The sequence below is a fragment of the Polistes fuscatus genome, unplaced genomic scaffold (genome assembly GCF_010416935.1).
Source record: "Polistes fuscatus isolate 324 unplaced genomic scaffold, CU_Pfus_HIC Scaffold8, whole genome shotgun sequence".
Classification (NCBI taxonomy): Eukaryota; Metazoa; Arthropoda; class Insecta; order Hymenoptera; family Vespidae; genus Polistes; species Polistes fuscatus.
Window position 1 is genome coordinate 4,791,716 of NW_025113162.1, and position 8,153 is coordinate 4,799,868.

Genomic DNA, 8,153 nt, shown 5'->3' on the forward strand with positions numbered 1-8,153 from the left:
CCGACAAACGAAACTTTTACATACGGCGTACAACACTGACTTTACTTTCCGATTCTTTTATATTTTATTTTATCGATGCAACACACGAGTACTTCATTGCCTACGCGCTCGATTGCAATGATGTTCTGAAACAGAAAAAGAAAAAGAACAATTAATGTCATCGTCGTAATAAAAAACCATTGAAGTTATTATAGAAATTTTTGATAGAAAAATATACTTACTTTTAGTCTTCAGTGATGACTGCAGGATGGGTATCCTACCCTTAGGATGACGATGAATAAAATAAAATTAAATAAAAGTCTGAAAAGCTGAAACATACTAAAAATTATATTACATACAATTAAATATTACAATATATTTCCTGAAATCATTCCTGAAGGCATTGCACACTTTCAAAGATATTTTATCATAAAGAATCAATATAAATTCAAGCAAAATTAATTGCCTTAATCTCACTACTTGTATAATATTACATACAAAGTATGTAATGTTATTGAAAATATTAATTGAAAATTTTTTAAGTTATAATATATAACTTGATAAAGAGTAACCTAAAAAATAAAACGTTTTTATATTATTCTATCTAATAAAAAACTTATTAAAGTATTTAATGTTAGAATATAAAAGTATTAAACGTTAGATAACGTTAGAAATAAAATCAATAAATAGTTTAATACGTCACGTTCGTTAGATCTTTACTCGTTGAAGGATGGAAGGGGAATGGAGATCTCTCTGTGTATATCTCGTAGAGGTATCGAATGCTCGGTGCTTGGCTGTTTACGTTTTGTTTTCGGCGGTTATTCTTCTGTCCTCAGCTCGAGAAATTCCTGGAAATGTACACACACATTCATAGTTGCCTGTAGGTCGAATGTTTTGTTTCGTTATTCTCTCTCCCTCTCACACTCTCGTTCTCACTCTTTCTATACATTTCTATATAGCTTAAAAAAAGAAGAACGCTTACCTCGATGAATATGAAGATAAAAAAGAGTAAACACAATTGTTAGACGGAGTATGTGTATTTCTGCTGGACTCTCCTAATGCTCGGTACCTAAAAAAGGAAAAAACAAGATTACATTAGTAACATAAAGAAAATCAAATATATGAGTGTGTGTGTACGAGCTACCTATACTTATGCATATATGCCTGTATGTGTTTGTATGTGACAGGAATCGAATTTAATACGAAATACGATCTTTGAATAGATAATTATGAAAAATAATTAATTAGAGCATCATTAGAGATGATAGTAAGTATCGATACCGTGAAAAATAGGTGGAAATTAGAAAAATATATTATTTAGTAACATTGGTGAGATTTGACGCGACGCCGAGAAATATCAATAATTACATTTTCACATATATTTTTCAAACTTTTTAATATTTCGTTTTGAAAACACTCACGTATGAAAATCTTACTTGTAGCTATCGTTTGATATATAATAGAAGGCTGTATGTTAGAAAATATTTTTTAATTACCTGAGATTAACGGGACGACATAGTATCCGTGCGATCTCCAGCACCGACGCCGCGAAAAGAAAGAAGGAAACTCAGCAAAGAGCCCTGATTGGCTGATAATTATTTCGGCAAATTGGCTGATTGGCAGATAATTATTCATACGTAAAGTGACCAATTAGAAATTCCCAATAACCATATAGAAATGATTTCACGCACACTAGCTTACCTCGTCACACGTACTTGCTGTAGCTCGGCTTTCTTTATGACCACGCTAGTCAAGCTTGATATGATAATTTATTTATTAAATAAATCAAAAATTTATTCTATTTTTCTATTTAAGGTACACGTATTTTGTTAATATTTAAAAAATAACGAGTAAATAAAGACAATATATATCAAAAACTTTGTCACACCGCATAGATAAACACAATTGTATAGAAAAGAAACCTCGTTGTAGATATTTTAAAAACAATTGACATAAAGCACTGTAACCATCCTTAAAGAATTAAATTAACAAGAATCTTTCCATATCGATACAGAATGTAGGAATTTACACTTTCATAGTTGGTATGAGGAACGTCAATTGTTTTCTTTCAATTTATTTTAATTCTTTAAGGATGGCTATATTGCCTTATGTCAATTGTTTTAAAAATATCTGCAACGAGGTTTCTTCTCTATACGATTGTGTTTTTCTGTGCAATGTGATATAGTTTTTAGTGTGTGTTGTCTTTATTCTCTTCGTTATTTGTTAACATACTAATATTTTATTTGTTTATATTATACCAATGCAATGTTACTTTTACTTTTTTTTTAAGTTTCCAAACATTGGGAGAATACAGCATAATTACATATACCTTATCTTCTAATTATATTTACATTCAATATTACATATCATCTTCATATTCCTTGTAGTAGGTTTATCTCTTTTTTTTTATAACATAAAGAAGACTAATATAAAAAGTATGAGAAGAGGAAAAAGCAATAGAAAACTAAAGAAAATAAAAGTTACATCTTATACACATATCATACATATACATATATAGTTCAGTTTGCTTGATACTTAACTAATACAATCTTATGATTTGCAGATTTGCAAGTATTTAAAGATTTGGAATTGCACAACACCAATTAGGATTTTTCTCATCGTTTTATGTATCAAGTACACACATAAAAGAAGAATTTGGAAGATCTTAAAATGAATCCAGGCAATATTTTTTTATATTTAAACGAGCAAACACCTCAGCTTTCTTCTATCATAATGGTAAACTTTAATAATTCACATTTTCCATGAGTATATTGTTTATTAATTGTTTTAATATATTGGTTGTATAATTGTTTAGAGAAATGTAATCTCATTTTTCATTTGCATATACGTGTACATTACGTATACATTAACAATTATTTTAATGCACTAATGCACTTTTCTTATATTGCAGCAAAATTTTACCCTAGAAGTCCTCAGTGCGCAGGAGCATTAAAATAATTACACGAAATAGATAAAAATACGAAAATCATAACGTTTTAATCTTAAATTTTATTGATTAGATGGATTATTCCTTTTATACACATGCGTAACGTTCGGAGAAAGTCAAATAAACAACGTTTAATAAAAGTACTTTCATAGAGGACAACGTCTCATTTCAACGGTGGATTTCGAAGGGGAAGGTACATAGATCATATATTCCGATCTTTTAAACAACAATAGACTCTTGCAACGATTAATTAACAATTATTATAATGCATTAATGCATTCTTTTTATGTTACAGCAGAATTTTACCCTCGAAGTCCTCACTGCGCAGAAGCATTAAAATAATTACATAAAATAGATAAAAATACGAAAATCATAACGTTTTAATCTTAAATTTTATTGATTAGGTGGATTATTCAATTTATACACATGCGCAACGTTCGCAAAGTCATATAAACAACATTTAATAAAAGTAATTTCATAGAGGACAACGTCTCATTTCAACGGTGGATTTCGAAGGGGAAGGTACATAGATCATATATTCTGATCTTTTAAACAACAATAGACTCTTGCAACGATTAATTAACAATTATTATAATGCATTAATGCATTCTTTTTATGTTACAGCAGAATTTTACCCTCGAAGTCCTCACTGCGCAGAAGCATTAAAATAATTACATAAAATAGATAAAAATACGAAAATCATAACGTTCTATTCTTAAATTTTATTAAATAGGTTTATTATTCTTTTTATACATGTGCTTAACGTTCGGAAGGTCCTGTAAACAACTTTCACCAAAAGAATTTTAACAGAGGATAATGACTCAGTCTAACGACGAATTTCGAGGAGGAGGTATCACAGAACATATACTCCGATCTTTTAAAGAACAATAGACATTTGCATCGATTATTTAACAATTATTTTAATATTTTAATACACTCTCTTTATTATTCAGATTGTTTAAATATATATGTACTAGTATAAGCACATTACATACTTATTAAAATACTTTGAATATTAAATAATTTCGATTTGATATTTTTTTCGATGAAAATTTCCCCCTCCGAAGGCATCACTACACAGGAACGTTAAAACAAATATACATTTGTTTAAACAATTACATAAAAATTGAAATATAGTTAAAATTATAACTTTATAAGTTTAATTTCTATTTATTACAATTAATTTTCTCGTTACATACATAAGAAACTTTCATAAAGGCATGTAAACAACTTTTGATAGAAAAACTTTTTTTATATGATAACGTGTCAGTCTTACAGTAGATTTCGAAGTGGAAGTTTCATCAGAAAATACATTCATATTTTTAGATTACAATATACATTTCTATCGATTAATTAACAATTATTTTAATATTCTAATACACTCTACTTATATTTTAGATTGTTTACACATATATGTACTAGTATAAGTATTACATACTTATTAACATACTTTAAATATTAAATAATTTCTATGTGAAATTCTTCTGAATTTCCCCCTCCGAAGTCACCACTGCACAGAAACTTTACAAAAAATATATATTAGTTTAAACAATTACCTAAAAATGTAAAAATGCTAAAATCATAACGTTACAATTTTAAATTTTATGTATTAGATTTATGACACCCTTTATACACATGCGTAACGTTAGGAAAGTCATATAAACAACTTTCAATAAAAGTAATTTACATAGAGGACAAAGGCCCAGTCTGAAGGAGAATTTCGAAGAGGACAGAGCTCCGAACATATATTACGAACTTTTTAACAACAATAGACACTTCTATCGATTAATTAACAATTATTTTAATATTTTAATGCACTCTCTTTATGTTTCAGATTTTTTAACTACATATCTACTGGTTTAAACATTACATACATATTAACGTACTTTCAATAAAAATAATTTTAATGTATTTTTATTTTATGTTTCTTTAGATGACTTTTTTTAAACTTAATTTCGTTACTGAGCCAATACATAAATATAAAATATACTGATTACTTATATTGTTTTTTAATCAATTTTTGGGTCTTCGGAAGCGGTTACCTCCTCGTGGTTAGACCCGGGCAATGGTATTTTACTTTCAGTATAATGTTTAACATATTTTATATGTTATACATTCCATTGCAAGTAAAATCCAGCTAAAGACCGCTTACCATAAACATTGTAATGATAATTAGTTTCTTTCATTTTCCTAATAATTATCATATTACAATTCATTACATTGTTTTCCCTTTAATACTACCTTCATATTATATCCCACATTAAAATACTCGATTTATTTTATAGGAACACTAATCTTGTGTATTCTTTCAGTCGTTTTTGACGTGCAGTGCGGTCGGTAAAGCACGTCTCGGTCGTGTTCGCGTTCGCGGTCGCGATAAAAAACTTTTTTATAGTTTTTTATTTTCGTTACCGTCAACCCATCGTCATCCTAAGGGTAGGGGACCCATCGGGCATTCATCACTGAAGATTAAAAGTAAGTATAATTTTTCTATAAAACATTTTCTATGATAAATTTTCAATAGTTTTTGATTACGACGAAGATATTAATCGTTCTTTTTCATTTTCTGTTTCAGAACATCATTGTAATCGAGCGCGTAGGCAATGAGGTACTCGAGTGTTTGCATCGTTAAACAAAAATCGGAAATTTTTCGGGTAAAGAAACTCCGAAAGTTTCTTTTATTCGGTTTATACGTGTGCCATCGTCATCCTAAGGGTAGGAGACCCATCGGGCATTCATCACTGAAGATAAAAGGTAAATTAATTTTTCTATTAAACATTTCTTTAATAATTACTTGTAATTTTTAAACGATAACAATGATTTTAATCGTTTTGTTATTTCTTTTTCTTTTTCCAGAAGGCTAAGTGTTTGTGTTAGTGTTTGATATTTGAACTGCGTGCAATGCAGTTGTAAAATTAGAATCAGTGTCGTGGTCGCGATAAGAAACACGTAAGTTTCTGATTTTCGTTGGAACCGTCTACGGCATCGTCATCTAAAGGGTAGGAGACCCATCGGGCATTCATCAATCAAGATAGAAGGTAAATTAATTTTTCTATTAAACATTTCTTTAATAATTACTTGTAATTTTTAAATGGTAACAATGATACTCATAGTTTTGTTATTTTCTCTCTTTCCACAGAAAGGTAAGCAAGTGTTTGTGTTTGATTTTTGAACTGCGCGCAATGCAGTTGTAAAAATTAGAGTCAGTGTATGTACGAATAATTAAAAAATACAATTTTTATCGCGAAGTAGAGTCAGTGTTTGTACGAATAATTAAAATAAAATTTTTATCGCGAAGTAGAGTCATGTTTGTTCGAATAATTAAAATACAATTTTGATCGCGAAGTAGAGTCATGTTTGTACGAATAATTAAAATACAATTTTTATCGCGAAGTAGAGTCATTTTTGTTCGAATAATTAAAGTAAAATTTTAATCGCGAGTTAGAGTCAGTGCATCTGGTCATCGTCACCCTAAGGGTAGGAGACCCATCGTGCATTCATCAATGAATATTCGAAGTAAGTATAATGTTGCATTAAATATTTCTACAAAAGTTTCAAAGATTCTTTTATTACGACTATGATTATTAATTGTTCTTTTTATTTTTATTTTTCAGAACATCATTGCAATTCGTGCGCGAAGCAATGTAACGGGAGTGTTTGATCGTTTTAATATAATTAAAATCACGGATTAGAAGCACGTTCGCTCGTTAACAATAAATTCGGTCGCGTTTCGCGTTCGTGTTCGCGTTATTTTTGAGATTTATATATTAAATTAACTGCGAGCAATGCAGTTAATTGCATTAGAGTTTGTTCGTATATAAATTTATAGTTTTTTAATTTTAAAACAGTCGTACAGACTGTTCGCGAAGTAAAGTCAGTGAAGTGCATCAGTGAAGTGACCGCGTATCGGGAGTGAAATTTTTCTTTGCATCGACTGCGTGCAATGCAGTCTTTGAAATAGATTGTAGAATCAGTGTTTGTACGAATAATTAAAGTAACATTTTAATCGCGAAGTAGAGTCAGTGACCGGGCGTAAATTAAATTCAAATCGTATCGCGTATGTAGATTCAGTGTTGTTCGCCGTTTAAGAAAAATTTCGGTTTCGCGATAAGAAACTCTTTTATAGTTTCTTATATTCGTTTACCGCGATATTAGAGTCACGGGAGTGCGAGGAAAAGTGCATCGAGGAATTCTCCGATGGATCTGGTGGACGAGGGATGCAGCTGGACCATTTGCTACGAAGTATAATAGGAGTGTTTTGGAGCCACCGCAGAACTTCTAATGCTATCTGTTCATATTGCATACATGCGTCATTTTATTTTAAAATGCCACATATATGTAATATAACATTTAGCAGGTCGTGAGTTAAAATTGAAAGTCCCTCCGGTGCTCAATCATGCCGAGGATGAAAGGTCCCAATCGGCACGAGTTACTGGTTGTAATTATTCCAAAAAATTATTGACGAGCACATGAGTTATTCCGAAAAAGGATTATTCCTTTTTTGAAATTGCTCATGAAAATTTTATATTTTATTGTATGTTATATTATTAGTTCAGGATAGGTCTTCTTGTCTCATCGATTAAATTCATTTAATTAACAGTGCAAATTAATTAATGCACTTTTCTTTTTTATTACGTATTTCGTTCGCGTTTAGTAGTGGTGAAATCGAGTATTAATTTACTCGATTTCGTCCAATAAAGCATGTAATAAATGTCTTACATGCATTGCTTCGTACTTAGTTTATTTAATCGCGATTTTATTTTTCGATATAATTAAAAAATGAGCAAGAAGACAAACTCATTCGCGACGGACAGATTCTGGCAATTAAGTGGCGGCTCAAAGCCCAGTTCTTTAATTAGAACAGCCATTTAATGAAAGAGTCGTCCGAGATTTTTGTTAATTATTTTAAATTCTCAAAATCTTTTTGAAAGTCATTATAAATGACTTGTAGAGTCATAGCCCGCTTAGATTTATGAGAGAACATTTTTATATAATAATCAAATCTTAGATTAGGATTTTCAGCAACTAATATACTAATCCCCGTTTCTCCCCCCTATACTTTCTGCGCTCTCATTTATGCGTGTGCCCAGGTGTTACACGTATGGGTGAGAAACGGTTAGTATGGGTTTAGTTTTAAGTTTTTCCCCCCATTTGGCGTCTGTCATGGTGCTAGTGATTGCACGGTGTACATTGCACATGTGTGTGCGTTAGGAATGTGCATGTACAT